The sequence below is a fragment of the Peromyscus maniculatus genome, chromosome X, assembly GCF_049852395.1.
Source record: "Peromyscus maniculatus bairdii isolate BWxNUB_F1_BW_parent chromosome X, HU_Pman_BW_mat_3.1, whole genome shotgun sequence".
NCBI lineage: Eukaryota > Metazoa > Chordata > Mammalia > Rodentia > Cricetidae > Peromyscus > Peromyscus maniculatus.
Window position 1 is genome coordinate 130,591,175 of NC_134875.1, and position 21,327 is coordinate 130,612,501.

Genomic DNA, 21,327 nt, shown 5'->3' on the forward strand with positions numbered 1-21,327 from the left:
CCACTTTCTTCTCCTTTGGGGGTCTCTTTAATAAGAAGGAAACTGTATTTCAAATAGAACATTGAGTATAAATCAATACTTATTTAGAAGAAGAAATAACTTTAAGACATCTTAAAAAGGGGCTAGGTAGTATAAAATTACAAAATTTAGAAAAAATACTCCTTAACAAATAACCAGTGAGACTGAGATGCTTCTTGTGCAGTTGTTGCTTTCAGCATCTTTTTTTTTAAATTTTATATGAGATTTTCTAGTCGTTTTACATATCAGCCACGGATTCCCCTGTCCTCCCTCCTCCCACCCCCAGCCTTCCCCTTCAATCCACGCCCCCATTCCCACCTGGGGTCTGGCCGTGCATCTCTGCATCTGCTTCCACCAGTCACTGGATGAGGGTTCTATCAGGACAGTTAGGGTGTTTGGCCATCCGATCACCAGAGTAGGTCAGCTCGGGCACTCTCTCGACCACTGCCAGTAGTCTATAGTGGAGGTATCTTTGTTTCTTTTCCTTTCTTACATAAAGGGAACACACTATAAATATTTCTCTTAGCATTATTATTATTATTATTATTATTATTATTATTATTATTATTATTATTATTATTATTGGGTTTTGAGACAGGGTCTCTCTGTGTAGCCCTGGCTATCCTGTGACTTACCCTATAGACCACGCTGGTCTTGAACTCTGCCTGCCTCTGCTTCCCAGGTGCTGTGATTAAAGGCATGCACTGCCACACTTGACTTCTCTTGGTTGTATATATTTTACTTTTTAAATCTCAAACTTGTTCATATGTCCCAATTTTGCATTATTCCATGTCATAGCATTCAGGAAAACTGCCTTAATCTATTTTAGTGTTAATTTACTTCTTTTTAGTTGTATCTAATATGCTTTGCACCATAGCCACTGAATTACTTTTCAGTGCCTGCCTTTTAAAGCATACTTTTACATTTATTTATTTAACACATATAAATGGGTTTTTCTGTTGTATGTTTGTTTTGTTTTTGGTTTTTTGGCCCCAAACTCACAGAGATCCACCTGGCTCTGCATCCTGAGTGCTGGGATTAAAGGTGTGTGCTACCGCCGCCCAGCCATGTATGAGTGTTTTTATTGCTTGCATGCAGGATACCTGCAGAGGTCAGAAGAGGGCATTGGATTCCCTTGGACCTGCAATTGCTGTTGGTTGAGCCACCAACTGGGTGCTGGGAACTGAACCAGGCCCTCTGTAAGAACAACATGTGTTCTTAATGGCTTAGCCGTCTCTGCAGCACCCAAAGTACCTGTATTTTTAAGGTCTCTGTATTTGTGGTTATTTTCCTCCAATCTAGCTTTTCTTTTAAAAAACACTATTATTTTTTAAAAATTGCATATATGTGTGTGAGTATGTGCATGTGTGTGCTAGTAGCCATGGAGGCCAGAAGAGGGTGTCTGGCCTCCTAGAGCTGGAGGTATAGGCAGCTGTGAGCAGCTTGCTGTTGTGGAATAATCGTTTTGTACACTGTGAAGATTTGTCACTCAGATTGGTTTAATAAAAAGCTGAACAGCCAATAGCTAGGCAGGACTTCTGGAGCAGAGAGGACTCTGGGAAGAAGGGCAGAGATGAGAGAGATGCCAGAAGCCACAGAGGAAGCAGCATGGGCAAGACAGAATAAAGGTAACTGAGCCATGTAAAAGAATATAGACTAAAAGATATGGGTTAATTTAAGTTATAAGAACTAGTTAGAAACAAGCCAAAGCTATTGGCCAAGCTTTCATAATTAATAATAAGTCTTAGTGTGGTTTTTTGGGAGCTGACAGGCAGGACAGAAAAAACCACTTACAGCTTGCCATGGTGCTTAGATCCCAACATGGGTCCTTTAGAAGAGCAGTAAGTACTCTTAACACTGAGTCATCTCTCTAATCCTAGTTTTTCTTTTCAAAAATATTTTTATTTTGTGTGTGTGTGCACGTGTGTGCACGTGTGTGCATGTGTGTGTGTACAATGGTGCAAGTATGGATGTAAAAAGACAACTTTCGGGGTTGGGGATTTAGCTCAGTGGTAGAGCGCTTGCCTAGCAAGCACAAGGCCCTGGGTTCGGTCCTCAGCTCAAAAAAAAAAAAAAGAGACAACTTTCAGGAGCCAGTTCTCTCCTTCTATCATGTGTCCTAGAGATTGAACTCAGTAGCTTTGGAAGTAAGCATCTTTACCTACTAAACATTTCGTCAGCCCATGCTTTTTATGGGGTGTGTGTCTTATTCTTCTTTTAGGTTTTATAATTGCCCAAACTGAATTGATCTCACGTTCTTTTAATTCTTAGCCTACTGTCTCTACTCTAGTAGGGGTGTGGGCTCTTATCCTTTCACTCATTATGTCTGCAACTTTGTGCTAGTGGTGGATTGCTTTTCTGTCAGCTTTTGAAATATTTTATTGTAAGTTTGACAACGGCAGGATCTCATTTTTCAAATGTGATTTCAATCCAACCTGGACTCCTTGCGTTTAGTTTTGTCAGGTGTATCAGTTCGGGCGCAGTAAGGAGACAGAATGCATATGAGTAATTTGAACACGGCTTATGTACAGAATTATTAATTAAAGATTCGGTAAAAGGATAGAGGGCTAGGGAGATGGCTCAGGCAGTAAGACATTTGCCTGGAAGTTTAAGGAGCTGAGTTCAGATCCCTCACGCCCCTCTAAAAAGCCAATGGTGGTCGTGTCTATTTGTAGTCCCCGGGATAGTGAGATGAGAGGCTGAGATAGGCTGATCCCACACACCATTGGCCAGGCAGCCTCGCCTACTTGGGAAAGTTCTGCCCCATGAGAGACCCTGTCTCAAAATAGAGAAAGGTGGAAGACTTCTGAGAGCATGACTTCTGTCATTGTTAGGGTTTCTATTGCTGTGAAGAGACACCATGACCACAGCAACTCTTATAAAGAAAACATTTCATTGGGGGTCTCACTTACAATTTCAGAGGTTCAATCCATTATCATCAGGATGGGGAGCATGGTGGCATGCAGGTAGAGGTGGTACTGGAGAGGCAGCTGAGAGTTCTACATCTTGCAGGCAACAGGAAGTTAACTGAAACACTGGACAGTATTTTGAGCATAGGAAACCTGAAAGCCTGCCCTCACAGTGACACACTTCCTCCAACAAGGCCATACCTACTCCAACAAAGCCACACCTCTTAATAGTGCCACTCTCTATGAAATTAGGGGAGTCAATTACATTCAAACTACCACAGCATCCAAATTTGTTTTCTGACTTATACACACAGGCACACACCTGCATGCACCCTCCCCACCCCATCCCCCAGCATACCGACCTACAAAGGATGATTGACAGAAGACTAAAAGAGTGGAAGAACAGCCCTGCAAGAAGCAGCTACCTCTAGACTTGAGGGGATAGATCCAAGGAAAGCCAACACCCGGACACTGGCCTGCCCCATCCGGGCTAACATTCACAGTATTTGACAGTATAGCTTGTAGCTGGCTGGACAGTGGAAAAGTCCTCCAAGGGGTAGCAGGGTAAAGCTGGGTAAGGCTACAGTGAGGGAGCTGCTTGCCAGGACACTATTGACCTGCTGGCACTAGGAAGCTGGAGCTGATGATCAGGAGCTGCCTGCTTAGGTGCATGCCACCAAGTATCCTCCTGTACATTGCTAACAAGGATGTTATCTTCTGGCATGCTGGCAGTCACTGAATGGTGGGTGTCACTAGGTCTTCTACATACCACTTGGACCATAGATGCCAGGAAAAGGAAACAAGCCAAACTAGAAAGACAAGCTCCTGCCACTACTGGGCTGTGTACTGTTCCTCCAGCACCCTCACCTGACCAAGCTCGACACTGTGAGACCTGGCAACTGCTTACAGTGGCAATATCACAAAGCAGGCAAAAAAAAAAAAAAAAAAAAAAAAAAAAAAAGAGCCAACTCGGAACCGTGAGGCCACAAACTGATATCTGGCATCACCCATTCTCAAGTGGGAATCCATTGGATGGAGTGGACTTTAAATACTGACTTCACAGCTTGGGATGACCAAATGACACGGGTAGTGTAAATTAGAAGAGGCAAGTTTTGGAAATTTTGAATATTGACTTTTTAGGGAAGATTCCTTTCCCCTTAAACTTCTCAAATACCAATTCCTGCTTGAAAATGAGGTTCTACCCCATGTGGTATCATTACATAAATCATTACTATGCACAATAGGGATATAAAAGGACTAACATTTTGGAGTTGGGGATGTGCCTCGGTTGGTAGAGTGCTTAACTAGCATGCATGAAGCTCTGGGGTCTATTTCTAGCACTGCATAAACTGGGCATAGTTGTACATGCCTGTAATCTCAGCCACTTAAGGGGTAGAGTCAGGAGGATCAGAAGTTCAAGGTCATCCTTGGCTATATTTTGAGTTAGAGAAGCCAGGAAAAAAACCAAAAATAAAAAACAACCTTCCATTTTAGTATTGAAAGATCTATTCTGCAGATTAATTCAACTAATGGAAACTGACCTAGAATCTCTCATTGCTAAAACACTGACTTCCTTCTATGGACCAAAAATTAGATGACTCAGTGGATAGAGGTGCTTGATGCACAGACCTGGCGGCCTGACTTCCATCACCAGAACCCACACACAGGAGGAAGGAGAGAAACAATCCCCAAAGTTGTCCTCTAGCCTGATCTCCACGTGCATGGCCCCACAGTAATGATAAAATAATTTTCAAAAAGGACAGGATATCGTAAAAAACCAAGCATGAACCAAGAATAATTGAGAAGATTATCAGTATACTGGCTGGGATGGAGCTCAGGAAGATGCTTGCCTAGCATGCACAAAGCCTGGGTTCCATACCCAGCATTGACTAAACCAGGTGTAGTGGTGCCTATAAACCTAGCAATTGAGAGATAGAGGCAGGAGGATCACAAGTTCAAAGTCATCCTTGGCTACATAGTGAGTTTGAAGCCAGTCTGTACTACATAAGACACTCTCTTTTCTTCTTTCTCTGTCTATCTCCCTTTTTTTGAGACAGGGTTTCTCTATGTATCCCTGGCTGTCCTGGAACTTGCTCTGTAGACTGGGCTAGCCTCAAACTCAGAGATCCACTCTGCCCTGAGTGCTGGGATTAAAGGTGTGCACCACCACTGCCTGGCTATAAGACTCTATCTGAAAAAGAATCCAAAACTAGATCTTGCCATCTTAGAAAGCTCAAGCCGAAGGGTTGCCAGGAGTACAAGGCCAGCCTGGACTACATAGTGAGTTCCAGGCTACCTGGGCTACAGAGTTGAGACATTATCTAAAAGAAAGTAAACAATCAAAATAAATAGCATCTCCTCCAAGTGGAAGAAGCAGTTAACAAATTGAAGCTGAGTGTGTGTGTCATCTCCAGAAGCTATTGTCATTCCTGGGGGTGTGTGACTTCCATCCCTAGAACCCACATAAAGGAGGAAGGAGACAAGCAATCCCCAAAGTTTCCTGTGATCTGATCTCCATGTGTGCCCCCCAATAATGATAACAATCATTTTAAAAAATAACAGAGTGTCTCAGAAACTCAAACATAAGCCCAAGAAGAAGCAAGAAAGACCATTGGCACACTTGCTGGGATGGAGCTCAGGGAGATGCTTGCCTAGCACTCTTGGTCTAACAGCCCTTTAATCTGTAGTCTGGACACTGAGGAAGCAAATTAGGAGAACTACCTCAAGTTCAAGTCAGCCTGGGCAAATTCCAGGGCATCCAGGATGATTTGCAAGATTCTGTCTCAAAGAAATGAAATAACCAAACCAAACCCCAAGCTAAAGACTATATAGCCAGTGGTGGCGGTGGCGCACGCCTTTAATCCCAGCACTTGGGAGGCAGAGCCAGGCAGATCTCTCTGTGAGTTCGAGGCCAGCCTGGTCTACAGAGCAAGATCTAGGACAGGCACCAAAACTACACAGAGAAACCCTGTCTCAAAAAAAAAAAAAAAAAAACCCAACAATGAAACAACAACAACACAAAGACCATGTGTAATAGCCTGGAGATAGTCTAAAGGAAAGCACACAATAAAACTGGAGCTTTCCAAAATGAAATGAAGCATATACACGATCACTAAAACTTTTACAAACCTTGGTATAAGTGAAAGAAAAGAATGGATACACCTGAGAATGGGGTTAGCAATATATGAAGGCATAGTCCAGTACCAAAATGTTTAGTCAGAATATACATATACACATGCAGCTTCTAAGATTTAGGATAGCATGCTCTCACAATGTTCACTGCTGCAATTCTGCCATAAGCACAAATGAGGATCAGTCCAGTAGATTCTTTCAAGAGTATATTGCATGGAAGTAAAGAAATATATATATATCAAAGCTGGGTGTGGGTGTGGTAGTGTATATCTGTAATCCCAGTACTTGAGAGGTAGAGACAGATCAGGAGTTCAAGGCCAACCCTGTCTATACAGCAAGTTTGAGCCTGAACTACATGGAATCCTATCTCAAAATAAGTCCCAAACTAAACCAAATAGAGATATGGTAGATCTAGATGTTAGAATAGCCATAATGAATGGAATAATAGATGAAATTTTGTCAGAGCTTAAGAAGATACTAGTCTTCCAGATCCTAGGGTCTATTAATAGCACAGATTTTTTTCTTTTTGAGACATAGTGGAGGCTGTCCTGGAATTTACCATGTAGCTGAGGATAACTGCTGACCTGCCTGCACCTCCCAAATGCTGGGATTGCAGGCATGCACCACCATGCCACTGTCTCCTTGAGGAGCCTGTGCCTTCACCTGGGTCCAGTTTACATGCTGCAACTCTTCTTTGAGAAGCCCATACCCAAGTTCTTGGCTATAATCTTGCCATTCCTTCTGGGCACCTTTTTTCCTCTTAACCCTCATGCTTAAGCCAACATTAAAATACCTTGGGCTGGGCGTGGTGGTGCACACCTTTGATCCCAGCACTAGGGAGGCAGAGGCAGGTGGATCTCTGTGAGTTCGAGGCCAGTGTGGTCTACAAACCAGAACGGCCAAGGCTGTTATATAGTGAAACCCTGTCTTGAAAAACCAAAAACAAACAAACATACAAAACCAACCAACCAAACAAACAAACAAAAACAAAAAATAATTGCAAAACTCAGTGTTTAGAAGTATAAACTATTTTTCCGAGTGTTCTTTGAAGATATATTATGGTACCAGAAGACTAAATCAAGCAAGGAAAGAAGAAGGAAACAGAGCTGGCAAGATGAATAAAGGGACTCGCTGCTAACTAAGCCTGATCACCCCCGTTTCATTCCTGGGACCCACATAGTGGAAGTGAAGAACTGACTCCAAGTTGTCCTCTAACCTCCACATGGTTGCTGTACACACTCTGTCACAAATGATAAATAAACAAGTTTAATAAAAGCAAACTATCTTAGGCCTGATACCCTGGCTTTGATCCCTAGTACCCACAAATCTAATATTGCTGAGGTTGGATGTGGAATTAGAGAAAGGAGAGAGTCAGTCCAGCTGTGTGCTCGTGAAAGAGAAAGACGGCAGGAAGCAGGACCCCACCCCGCGGCGCTGCCAGTGCCTATGGCGTGTGGGGGTGGCCCTGCGGAGAAGAGGTCTTCTAAGGATCTTTTAATGCTGGTTTGGAAAAGGGTTATTAGAGAAACACAAGTGAGCATCTATTGAGCACTGTCTTAGTTCCCATACTTGTTGCTGCCATACAATACTTAATGAAGGAAGGGTTGATTTCCGGCTCACAGTTTGGGGCACAGTCGCTCTTGGGGGGAAGGGATGGGAGCAGGTCATACTGCAGCTGTCGTGTGGAAGCAGAGGATGGCGAACACTCGTGCTCAGCTTGTTTATTTTTCTCGTTTTATTCAGTCTGGGACCCCACCCCATGCAACGGTGCCACCCACATTTAAGGAGGGTTTCCCCACCTCCACCAAATCTGGAAATCCCCTCACAGACATGCCCAGGAGCTTGTCTCCTGGCTGACTCTATACACTGTCAAGTTGATAACTGACATTAACCATCAGAAGCAGTTATATGCCAGCCACTGTTGTAAGTACTTTATATGTATTATTTTGTTAAAAATCGAATCAAATAACTCCTTAAGATAATAAAAAGTGTGATTATTCCTGCTTTACTTTTAAGATTGGAGTACGGGGTAGGCAAACTACTTGCTTAAATGGATCAGGATTTAAACCCAGACAATCTGACTGGTAATTTTGTTTGTTTGTTTTTTGAGACAGGGTTTCTCTGTGGAGCTTTGCGCCTTTCCTGGATCTCGCTCTGTAGACCAGGCTGACCTTGAACTCACAGAGATCCGCCTGGCTCTGCCTCCCCAGTGCTGGGATTAAAGGCGGCGCCGCCACCGCCTGGCGGTAATTTTTTTTTTTTTTTTTTTTTTTTTTGGTTTTTCGAGACAGGGTTTCTCCGCGTAGCTTTGCGCCTTTCCTGGAGCTCACTTGGTAGCCCAGGCTGGCCTCGAACTCACAGAGATCCGCCTGGCTCTGCCTCCCAAGTGCTGGGATTAAAGGCGTGCGCCACCACCGCCCGGCTTTGGAGTACGGGGTAGGCAAACTACTTGCTTAAATGGATCAGGATTTAAACCCAGACAATCTGACTGGTAATTTTGTTTGTTTGTTTTTTGAGACAGGGTTTCTCTGTGGAGCTTTGCGCCTTTCCTGGATCTCGCTCTGTAGACCAGGCTGACCTTGAACTCACAGAGATCCGCCTGGCTCTGCCTCCCCAGTGCTGGGATTAAAGGCGGCGCCGCCACCGCCTGGCGGTAATTTTTTAAATTAGTATTTTATATGTGATGTACGGTTGTACACATCATGGTACACACACGTAGAGGTCAGGGACAACTCTGTGAAGTGGTTCTTGCCCACTTCTGTGTGGGTTGCAGGGCTCAAATTCAGGCCAATAGGCTTGCACAGCAAATGCTTGACCCACTGAGCCACCTTAATGGCCCCACCTCTTTTTCTTGTGTGTTCTGTTGCAGTATGGCAAAGCCTTCACTTAATTCATTTATTCATAAGTAAATAATGAACTAAGTGATGTAGCCAGAAATTTCTCCAGTCCTGCCTTGCCCAGCCATCTGGACGAATCTCTCCCACCTTCGGTCCCACAGTCACTCATAAAATAATCACTCAGAGGCTTATATTAATTACAAGCTGTATGGCCCATGGTTTCAGCTTCTTGCTAGCTCTTTCATCTTAAAGTAACCCATTCATTCCTATTAATCTCTATGTTGCCACGTGGCAGTGGCTTTACCAGTCTACTGGCATCTTGCTGCGCCTTGGGGAGCGCCTGGTGTCTCTCTCTCCTCTCCTTATTTCCCGCCTGCCTCTAAGCTGCTTTGCCATAGACCAAAATTATTTATTAAGCAATGGGAACGACGTATATTCCTAGTGTACAGAAAGAAATCCCACAATAAAGTGAGCCCCTGAATTCCAAGGCAGAGGGTGAGTGAAGTAGGGGGAGAGGGCAGGCTAATTCACCCACTCACAGTCAATAGTAAACAGATTTTTGGCGCCCGGCAGAACTGAGCTGAGTCTCCTCTGTAGCCAGCTGTGTGCTCTGGACTACTGGAACCTTTCTAAGTCTCTGTTTCAGCAGCCTTCCAATGGGAGCAGCAGTAGCCATGCTCTTGGTCTGCATAGGCACAAGCCCCTGCACAATACCCCACGCACATGGCATCTTCTCACACAAAGCACCTCCAGAAAGCATTTTTTTTTTTTTTTGGTTTTTCGAGACAGGGTTTCTCTGTGTAGCTTTGCGCCTTTCCTGGAACTCACTTGGTAGCCCAGGCTGGTCGCGAACTCACAGAGATCCGCCTGCCTCTGCCTCCCCGCGAGTGCTGGGATTAAAGGCGGGCACCACCGCCGCCCGGCTCAGAAAGCATTTTTTAAGACTGGATATCCTATGCAAAGTCCTCAAGCTGCTGCCGCTTTCGACAGTAACGTGCTCACGGATCAAATCCGTTTGCGGAGACTAGGGAACACCTCACTGAAGAGATACTGTTTGACAAGATGTTTGCTAAGGGCTGATAAGATGGCGTAATAGATAAGCCCGCTGTCAGGTCGGATGACCTGAATTTGATCCCCCAACACATACGATGGAAGGAGGGAAATGACTCCCAAGAGATTTTTGTCCTCTGACCTCACATGCATACCATGGCATGCATATATGCACTAAATTAAAAAAGGGGGAGGGGCCTAGTACAGCTGAACTGGAAGCATAAGCAAATGCGGGGAAATGGGGGTTTAAATTGGGTCCAACCACAGAGGCACTAAAGGAAGTATAGGTAACAAAGCTTCAGTGGCCTGTGTGATTTATAATTTCGGAAAATAAGTGGAACCAGGATTTTGAAGTCCCCATGACAGGATGGATTTGATTTTGTGATGGGGAAGACAGTACCTCCATCTTGTAATCTTGCCCAGGCCATTTCAGGTTTAACTAGAATCTGATCTCTATGATGTATAATCCCATGGAAAATACCCAACCCCATTCTAGGAATCTGAGGTCAAAATGCCCCAGCTGACTTATCTTAGCTTTTGTTAAACTTTCTGCTTGTGCAAACCTTCGCCTCTAGCTAACAGCTTATTTTAGCTTTTGTTAAACTCTCTGCTTGTGCAAACATCCCCCTCCAGCTAACAGCTTATCTTCGCTTTTGTTAAAACGACCTGCTTGTGCAAACTTTCCCCTCCAGCTAACAGCTTATCTTGGTTTCTATTAAACTATCTGCTCGTGCAAACTTCCCCCTCCAGCTAACAGCTTATCTTGGCTTCAGTAAAACTGCTTACTTGTGCAAACCTCACCCTGCAGCTGCCGACTGAGATAACAGTACGTGGGGTTTTTTTACTTTAAAAGCCCCATGGTCTAAATGCTCAGTGCTATATTTGGATCCCCAAATACCTGAGTGTAGTCCCAGATGGCTGGGAATGAAGATTTTCAATTGGCTACAAACTGTCTGAGTGATCATCTCTGGTGGGCTCCCTGCAACGATTTCCTTCACTTTGCTGTCCCATGTTCTACTGACTAGACCTGATTTGAAAATAGTTACAAGTACGCTCATGTACTTGTAGGCTAACCCGACTTGAGTTCCTGTTTTCACTGTCACTTGGCCTTCATTTCCTAGCCTCCCTTGAGTGCCTTTTGCTGACTGGCAACTACCAGTAGAAAGTTGTTGGGAGGGCTTCAGGGAAAGTTTTGTTTTATAACGAAATGGCAAATCTCCGGATACCATTTCTTTCCCTCTACTTCATGCCAAGTGTAGGGCTGCAGTCATCTTGTGATCAGGAGGGTTATGAAGCAAAGGATTCTGGTACAGTTGAGATACTAAACCAAAATGCCAGCAGTCGGGAGCTTCTGACACCTTGATAGCTGAGAAAAGCAAAGCCCTGTACCCTAGCAGCCAGCTTTTCTAGACTTGAAACCCAAGTCACTCCAAACTGATCCAGTGGGAGATATTTTGGCTGTTTAGAACTTAAAAAAAAAAAAAAGAAAAGAAAAGGTTGATCACAGTCATGCACACCTGTAATCTCAGCACTCCAGAGGTAATGGCAGGAGGACCGGAAGTTCAAGAAGCCCAGGCTGAGTGACAATTCTATGTCTCAAAAAATTAATTCAAAAACAGTGTTTCACTCAGGCTGGGCTTCACTTATTTTTGCTTTTCTGAATTCAGAGCCCACAGCATTAGTGACTGAGACACAATCTAGTATTTGGCTGATTTCAGCCTAGGACAAGTTATGTCTATAAAGGAGCTGTTACAAGTACCTACCAGGAGCAGATAGGCTGAGGATCAGTGCATGACTCATCAAAACAGGAGTGCATGGTCTCTGCAATCCATTTATTTGTTTTTTCTGTAAACATGCTCTGTCGTCAAGATTTAATGCTGTGACATTAAATCATGACCTGCAATGTCAGACTGATTGAATGCAACATTCATAAAGAGGAGCTAACTGGCTTTTATAGACATTCAGCAGGACAGACAGGTACTTTTTGCTAATGTTAAGGCAATTTTGTTTAACTTTTCTGCAGGTAGGTAGATTCCAAGGGCTGATAAATGTTGGACCCAATATCAGGTTCCAAGGTCCAGTCTCATTCCCCTGTACTTGGCAATCTTGGTGGCATAAGCCTTTAATAATCTTTGACATTAGGAGGAACTAATTCATTTAGCCTTCATTAATATCACAACAAAACAAGTTTATAGGACAGGAATGGGGGTTCATACCTATAATCTCAACACTTGGGGAGTGGAAGCAGAAGTAATACAAAAGCAGGGCCAGCCTGGGCTATTCAGTGAATTTCAGTCCAACCTGGACTACAGAATGAAACCGTGTCTCAATCCCACCCCCAAACAAAGCAATTATAAAACCCAGGTTATAATTTCTATTTTCATCTGGAATACTGTTTTTCTCTAAGCTTTACTTTTAGCTTGGAATTTGGAGTTTCCTTCGATTTTGACTCATTCCATCTTGTTGAAGACACTGTAGAAAACAAAGAGCTGGGCATGGTGGTTTTAGTTTGGAGTTCCTGAGTCAAGATTTCACATATACTCCTTGTAGAGCCCGCGGAAGCCCCACTTGCTTTGGGCAGTTTGGAGCTAACCTGAGCCTTTGTGTTCAGCCTTGCTTTGAGCCCTACTGCAAAAGTGATTCATTTACATTTCACCAGCCCCCAGCATTCCCCTAAACTCCACAGTCATCCTCTCCTTCCCTTCATTTGGCAGCATGGGCATGATTCCTATTGTGTGGTCGGCATTTATAGATGCCATGTGTGTGCAGGTACCCATGGAGTCCAGAAGAGGCAGCTGAAGCAACAGATGGTTGTGAGCCAGCCATGTGGGTGATGGGCACTGAACTTCAGACCTCTGTAAGAGCAGCAAGTGCTCTTAACCACTGAGCAACTTCTTCAGCCCACTCCTCACAGGCTTTATTCTGAAAGATAGCATTTCAACAGGTACTTTAGAAAAACAGGTTTCTCAGTCAGCCTGGGAGCAGTAGTCACCCAAAGGTGCTGGTTGTTACATTACTTTCTAGCCGTAGCGATCCTTTGGGAGAACGGTTATTTTCTGGTACCTGTTCAGCTGGCTTTATCTGTGTATCATTCCAGCCTACGGAATGGCTAGGCAGCTTGGCACTGTTTCACTCTGAGCTTTTACTTTCTCAGGCCCTTCTTTTGGCCAAGAGCCATGACATTCAGTTCCCAGGACATTCTTTTTTTGAAATCTAGATTTGCACCACTGAAATCCACTCACAGGAAGGCCATGTAAACAGAGTCAAGCTTTCATATTCCTTCCCTTGTGAGAGGAACTGTTAATTTATGTAGTAAAGACTGAACAGTAGCATTTATGAGTTGATAACACATTTGAACACTGTAACATTGACAAATGTAACATGTTTTGCTACAAAGTAAGCTTTGTAGTAGACTTTGAAAAGAAGTCAAATGTATCTAAATTAAACTGAAACAAGCTATCTTCTCTTTTCTGAGAAGTCCAGAGGCAGTATGGGAGTAGTAACTAACTTAACCTAGTTTTTCAAAGACATCTCCTTAGTCCCTGTAGAGTACTTGCTGTTAAGCACAATTACCAAGGAAGCTACTTGGTAAATGGACTGGTCTATCACAAAACATCTATACTAAAGGCACTTGGGTAGACAATGAATAGAATGAATACAAACTCAAACAGTCGCTTACTTACATTTGAGACAAATCCCAAGCAAACTGCAGCCAGGTGCATTGTTGGCACCAAGAAGTGATAAAAGGTGCAAAGGACAACATTAAGGCTATGGCTGAGCCAGGAGTGGAAGTGCACACCTTTAGTCCCAGCACTTGGGAAGCAGAGGCAGGAGGATCTCTGTGAGGTCAAGGCCAGCCTGGTCTACAGAGTGAGTTCCAATATAGCCAGGGCTGTTACACAGATCCTGATTCATTAAAAAAAAAAAGACCATGGCCATTCAAATTATCATAGTTGTTTTACAGAGTCTCACTGTATAGCCCTGACTGGCTTAGAAATCACTGGGTAGACTAGGCTGTCCTGGGACTCACAAAGATCTGCTTGCCTCTGCCTCCCTAGTGCTGGGACTAAAGGCATGTGCTACAGTTTTAAAGGGCTCAACAATTTAATCTTTAGCCTGACAAAAAAGGACCATTTCTTGTGTTATAAGTGGATGAAATCCATCCACATCAGGCTGTGGCCCAGTCATCCTGTGCTTTAAGAACATCTTACAACCCTTTGAGATACCAGGGTCCAAGGAGCAATCGCCCAGAGTATTAGTGTTGTGCTAGTTAAGAGTACCTGGTAATGACCTTCTCATCACAGCTAGCAGGAAGTCTTCCTACAATCTTTCTTCCAGAGGACCAAGTGTCTGGGTTTCAATTGTGAAGAGTTGTGTTGTTGTTTTTGAGTAGGGTTTCTTGTCCTCAGCACCAATGACTTGGGACCAAATAATTCCTTGTTGTAAGAGGGCTGTCCTGTGCACTACAGGAGCTTCCCAGTGTCATTGGCTTCGGCCAACCCCAATCCCATACCTGGCAACTCAAAGTGTCTCCAGAGGTTGTAGAATGTTCCCCAGAGAGCAAATGAGCTGCAGCTTGAGACCTCAGAGGATGTGCTGGAAAGCCTTCTTGGGCCTGCCAATAAGAGCAAAGATGATTTAGGCAGTGAGTGAGTAAAATGTAACATCTTTTCTTTTCTTTCTTTAGAATTGAGATAAGGTCTTACTAGGTAGGCCTGTATGCCTGGAACTGTATGTAGACCAGGCTGGCTTCCAACTTGCAGAGATCTACCTGCTTCTCCCTCCTGAGTTCTGGAATTAAATGTGTGCATGCACTACCATGCCTGGCACCTTTTTTCTTTCTTTCTTTTTCTTTTTCTCTTTCTTTCTTTCCTTCTTTCTTCTCTCTCTCCTTTCCTTTCCTTCCTTCCTTTCTTTTCTTTTTTTTTTTTTTTTCCGAGACAGGATTTGTCTGTGTAACAGCTTTAGCTGTTCTGGAACTCACTTTGCAGACCAGGCTGGCCTCGAACTCAGAGATCCACTTGGATCTACCTCCCAAGCACTGGGATTAAAGGCGTGTGCCACCATCACCCAGCTCATATCTTACTTTTCCTGAGATAAGGTCCCCCTTTATGGCCCAGTCTAGCCTTAAACATGCTATATAGTCCAAACTGTAAAGATGAACTAGAAACTGCAGCCAAAGCCTGGGACCTCCTTTATGATTTCTATTTAGTTGCCCCCACCTATAGATATGAATGTTTGTCCATTGTGTATTTGTTCTGAGCATCAGCAAAGCTTATAAAAAGCCACAACTTTTTAAAGATAAAATAAAAACACAACTTTAACAATAGCAAAAAGTTGCTAATATTTTTCTACTTGAGAAATGTTGACTTTTCTCCCCAATGATAGCACACTTACTTCTTTGGAACTTTAGCTAATATTTCGGAAGATACTACATCTTGATTTGGGGATGGAGCTCAGTTGTTAGAGTTCTTGCCTAACGTGCAAAAAACCCATCTTCAGTCCTCATCCATTGGGCATGGTAGTGTAGACCTCTAATCCCAATACATGGGGAATGGAGACGGGGGATAAGAAGTCCCAGGTCCTCCTCTCTTGGGGTAAACCACAATTCATTTACAAGGACAGAGAAGGTGCTGGGGAGTAGGGACATGTCAGTAACCCGAGCATACTGGAAAGCTTCCAGCCTCTTTTTGCCTGTGGAGGCCAAAAGGCGGCACTGGATCCTCTAGAGCTGAACTTGCAGGCAGATGGAAGCCTCCTGAGGTAGGTGCTGGGGACTGAACTCTTGTCCTTTGGAAAAGCAGCACGCACTCTTGACTGCTAAGTCTCTTGCCCCCAGCCCTCTTGGTTTCTATTTTAGAGTATTCCAGTATTGCCTCTCATTGACAAGGGAACTGAAACCTGGCAGGGAAGTAACTTTGTAGACACCTACTGCATCAATCTGTGTGCTCGCAGGAGTGCATTTTCTTTCACCTGAAGGTCCACAATCTCTGACAAGTAGTTAAGCTATTTAATTTATATAAAAGTGACCTAGCCTACAGAACTTCTTTGGTTAGTCTCCCAGTTTCCTTCCAGCCCCTCCCCACCAAACTTTAGGGCGTAAAAGAACTCTCAGAATAGTTTTGAGTTTCTTAGGAGAGTTAAAGGCTGAAGCAAATCAAACTAGTATTTCTATTTAACTAGCTAACATAAGCTCTTTTTTATACGATTAAAGAGCAAATTTTTATTGAGGCCAGTTCAGGAAATCAAGCATAAAAGTTATCTTGGTCTCTCTCTCTCTCTCTCTCTCTCTCTCTCTCTCTCTCTCTCTCTCTCTCTCACTTCCCCCTCTTTCTCTCTCTCTCTCTGTGTGCATGTGCACATGTATATGAGGATGTGTGGCTAGAGGACCTCAGTGGCTAGCCACTGCATTTTCTTTTGTGGAGGTGTTCTCTCACTGGCTTGGACCTCCCCGAACAGGCTAGGCTGATTACAAGTGTGCACAAGCATGCCTTCTCCCCGCCCCCATCAGTTCAGAAGCTCAAAGGCAGGCCCTTATGCCTGGGGAGCAGACACTTGACTGACTTAGCTCTCTCCCCATTTCTCGTAGCAGTTTGCTAACTTCACACTTAGTATCTATCGGATATGGGAAAGACAAAGTCATGAACTCTCAGAAGGCTCTGCAGGGTGGCTCTCATCTGTAAGCCTTGGAGGCTGAGGCAGGGGGACCATCATGAGTTCAAGGCCAGCTTGGTATACAGAGTGTAATACTTAGGGTTACTATTGTGATGAAACACCAGACCAAAAGAAACTTGGAGAAGAAAGGGTTTATTTTTCAAAGTCTATTACTGAGGGAAGTCGGGGCAGGAATTCCCAAAGGGCAGGAACCTGCAAGAAGGATACAGAGACCATGGAGAAATGCTGCTTATTGGCTTGCCCTTCCTGGCTTGCTCAGTTTGTTTTCTTATACACCCCAGACCCACCTACCCAGGGGGTAGGACTGCCTCCCTGGGGTAGCATCACTCACAATGGGCTGGGCCCTCCCACATCAATTACTAATGAAGAAATTACACTGAGTAGTGGTGGTGCACACCTTTGAGTCCAGCACTTGGGAGGCAGAGGCAGGGGATCTCTGTGAATTCGAGGCCAGCCTGGAATACAGAGTGAGTTCCAGTAAAGCTGGAGCTACACAAAGAAACCCTGTCTTGAAAAACAAAAACCACCCCCCCCCCAAAAAAAAAGCAAGCAGGCAAGCAAGCAAAGTGAAACTAAAACTAAAAGTACAAAAGAATCAAGTTATCAAGTTGCAGCCCCTGGCCCTGGGTCCTTCAGCTGTGGTTCTACTCATTATGCACATACATTGCTCATGAGGCTCCAGGAGGGCCCATTCCCAGACTTGAGGGCACTGGAACTTGGGGATTAGCTATTATGCTGATGACGGTTCTGATGTTTACTGTGCTGAGACTTGTTTGGCTCTTTCCTGGGGAGAGGCCCCCCGTGAATCTTAAAACTTTCTGAGCTTCCCAAGTCTTGTAAATTTCAAGGGCGTTCCTTTATATCCTTAGTTTTCTGAGTCTTAGGAACCTCTTGAGTCTTTCCAGAATTGAACGTTTTAATTCAGAGGAAATAAATTGAAACAGAACCACAGGTGGGGTCCTCTTTAGCAAGGCAGGGAAAAAAACATCTCTTAAGGAAGAATATAATCATTGGATTGTTTCTTTTTTGTTTTTTGTTTTGAGACAGGGTTTCTTTGTGTAGCCCAGGCTGGCCTCTAATTCAGGGATCTGCCTGCCTCTACCTTCCGAGTACTGGGATTAAAGATGCGCATCACTACACCTGGCTAATATTTAGATTCTAAATGGGTTCCCTTTCCTACGAAAAGTTTCTCTCTTTTTCTTCTTCCTTTGTTCACCCATTAGCAACCATTTATTTATAGGCTATTGAATTTTAGCATAGCTAGAAAAAACTACAATTCTAAGCCTAAGATTTTCTATCTTTTTTGAGATAAGACCTATTTAGCTTAGAAATCCCTATGTAGACTAGACCAGGCTGGCTCTGAACTCACAGAGCTCTGCCTGCCTCTGTGTCCCACCCTGATAGTTTCCTTTTACTGACAAATTGGCAAGATTTTCTATCTTTTTTGAGATAAGACCTATTTAGCTTAGAAATCCCTATGTAGACTAGACCAGGCTGGCTCTGAACTCACAGAGCTCTGCCTGCCTCTGTGTCCCACCCTGATAGTTTCCTTTTACTGACAAATTGGCAAGATTCTCTCTCTCCCTTGCTGCCTAATAGAACAAATACCAAAAGGCAAGGTTTGTGAGTGCGTTTATACAAGAAAACACAACTGAAATCTTATCAACATCATACAGAAATACAAAGTATTAGAGAAGATTTAATCTTATACAACCATCTTTTGTATGTGGCAACCAGAATGTCTTAATTGAAGTCAGTATTGTTTTTAAAAGAGAGAGAGAAAAAACTTTAATAAGACAAGTCAAAACTGGAAAATAAATGATCTGATTCTAGCTGACACAAATATGTTATCTGTCCCACCCTGAAAAGTAAAAAAAAGATATGACCTTACATCTGCTAGAATGCCTGTGAACAAAAAGAAGCAAACGGTGAGGATGAGGAGAAAAAAGAACTCTTGTATACTGTTGGTGAGAATTCAAAATTACTACAACCATTTTGGAAAACAGTATGGAGGGGTCTAGAACTACTAAAGAGATTACTAAGTGATCCAGTAATCCAATTTTCTGGGTATACATTAAAAGGAAGTGAAATCAGTATGCCCCAAAGATATCTGCATTACTATCTTAAGGCAGCTCAATACTTTTAATTTTTGAGACAGGGTCACATATAGTCCAGGCTAGCCTTGAACTGTTATGTAGTTGAGAATGATTCAACTTTTGGTTTTCCTGCCTCTACTTCCAAAGTTTTGGGATCACAGGAGTACACCACCACACCTGGCAAATACAGCATCATTCATAATAGCCAAGATAAAGAAATTTTAAAAAAGTGCCTATCAGCAAATGGATAGAAAAAAAAATGTGACTGCGGGGCTGGAGATGTAGCTTAGTGGCAGATAGCTTGCCTAGCATTCTTGAGATTCTGTGCTTGACTCCCCACCACACACACACACACACACACACACACACACACACACACACACACACACACACAAATGTGTCTGGGTGAGGTGGCTCATGCACAATAGCCTAGCATTCAGGAGTGAGGCAGGAGGAAGTTAGCTTAAGGTCAGTCTGGGTTATACTGTGAGACCTTGGGCATATAAAAAAGTTGTGTACTGGATCTAACACACAGCGGACTATTGCTTGTTTTAGGTCAGTCTGGGTTATACTGTAAGACCGTGGGCATATAAAAAAGTTGTGTACTGTATCTAATACATAATGGACTATTGCTCACTTTAGGTCAGGCTGGGTTATACTGTAAGACCGTGGGCATATAAAAAAAGTTGTGTACTGTATCTAATACACAATGGACTATTGCTTACTTTAGGCAAACAATGAAAGGTCATCTGTAACAACATGGATGGATTTAGAGGACATTATACTATATATATATATATATATATATATATATATATATATATATATATATATACTGTATACAGATATAGGCAAACAAAGCCAGTATCTCATCTCACTTTTTTTTTTTTTTTTTTTTTTTTTTGGTTTTTTCGAGATAGGGTTTCTCTGTGTAGCTTTGCGCCTTTCCTGGGACTCACTTGGTAGCCCAGGCTGGCCTCGAACTCACAGAGATCCGCCTGCCTCTGCCTCCCAAGTGCTGGGATTAAAGGCGTGCGCCACCACCGCCCGGCTTCTCATCTCACTTTAAGTGGAATCTTAAAATATCCAATTCATTGAAGCAACAGTAAAGATTTTTTTTTTTTTTTATCAGAAACTGAGGTCAGGGAAAAGGGAAATGTTACTGAAAAGATACAACGTTTCAGGTAGCAATATTCAAACGTGGCAAGTTAGTAGCATCTCCTAAAGTTAATAGCATCTTCTATAGTTAAGAGTGGATTTGAATTGGACATAGAAATGTACATCTATAATCCCAGTTACTTCGATATAAATCTAAATTATGTCGCAAGTTCCAGGTAAGCCTATGTCATTTAAGAACCCATCTCAACAAGAAATGGCTGGGGATATAATGGCAGAATTCCTACCTACTGTATGTAGATAGGCAAGGGTGCGGCAGGAGGTGATGTATTAGTTGTTCTCACCCCAAAGAATAAAGTATGAGAGGTGATAGGTACGTTCGTTAATGAATCCGATTTGTTCATTCAGGAGTGTATTCACGCATTGCGATTTAACACTGTACCCCAGAAATAAACGATTTATCTGGAAAGTGGGTGAGGTAGTGCAGGAGCTTGTGGTCCCAACTACTTTGAGCTCAAGAGCCAAAAGGCCAGCCCCGACAATACAGTGAGACCAAGAATCAAAACGAGTACCGCAATTGTACAAGTGGAGAACAAAGAGAATTATCTAACCTTCGGATCAGCATCTGTGACACCTGCGGGAGATGAAGCTGCAAAACGATGTTTAGGGTCACAGAAACAGACGCTTTTAACAGTGAATTTCTCCGTGAGTTGTGCGTGAGACTCGCTAGATAACTACTAAAAAAAACCCGAAGTCCAGACATCACGCAAGAACAATTGCATCTGAATCTATGGGTATGGAACCCGTAGACCTTTTCTTTCTTAAAGGCTTGTACGTGATTCCAACCAGGAGCCAAGATTAGAAAACACATACAAAAATATTTGTGGATTTTTGGAGGGAAAGAGGCGATAAGGAAATATGAAGTAAGAACCCATGCAGGACAGGGCGGCTACTGCAAGGGCAGGGACAAAAGCCAAGAGTGCCAGCGAAGGATTTAAGGACTGCATGTGTTTCACAGACGCTTTGAGTGACAGCAACGAGCTCGGAGCACAGGAGACTGCATTCAAATGACGTTATTGTGCTGCGGCTCCTGTCCCGTTCCATTTTCTCGCCCCTTTTTCCCACAGTTAACGAAAAAAGAGACAGAAAGAAAGAAAGAATGACGGTAGCGTCTCCCACGCGTCGCGCCAGAGACGCGTATGGGCGGAGCGCGCGTGGGAGAGTCACGGTGCGCGGTCACCACCGGCGGCTGGAGAGGGGCTCGCCGTAGCGCTGGGCCCCGAGGGTAGAGACGGGAGACGGGTGGCTTCTCTGCCAACCCTCCTGCAGCCCACCGCCGGGCTGCCGTGGCCAGGGGGGGGGAAAGGAGCGTCCAGGGACTACTGACGTTACGTGACGCGCCCCCCCGGTTGGCGGCGCGGCTTCCGGCGGTCCGCTTCATCACCCCCCCCTTTCCGCTTTCCCGCCCACGCGCCGCCCTGCCCCGCCCTTCTC

At 43.8% G+C, this 21,327-nt stretch overlaps 1 protein-coding gene and 1 long non-coding RNA gene across 5 annotated transcripts in view; one reads left to right on the plus strand and one right to left on the minus strand.

The window, feature by feature from the left end:
• The window catches only part of Med14 (mediator complex subunit 14), a 291,290-nt gene that overhangs the window by 179,764 nt on the left and 90,199 nt on the right, over nucleotides 1-21,327 (plus strand). The window lies entirely within an intron of this gene.
• Nucleotides 12,114-21,296, minus strand: LOC121825670 (uncharacterized). Its single transcript, XR_006068030.2, has 3 exons — nucleotides 20,445-21,296; nucleotides 14,460-14,561; nucleotides 12,114-12,868 (listed from the first exon to the last, which is right to left on the minus strand). It is a non-coding gene; the product is annotated as an uncharacterized LOC121825670 (long non-coding RNA).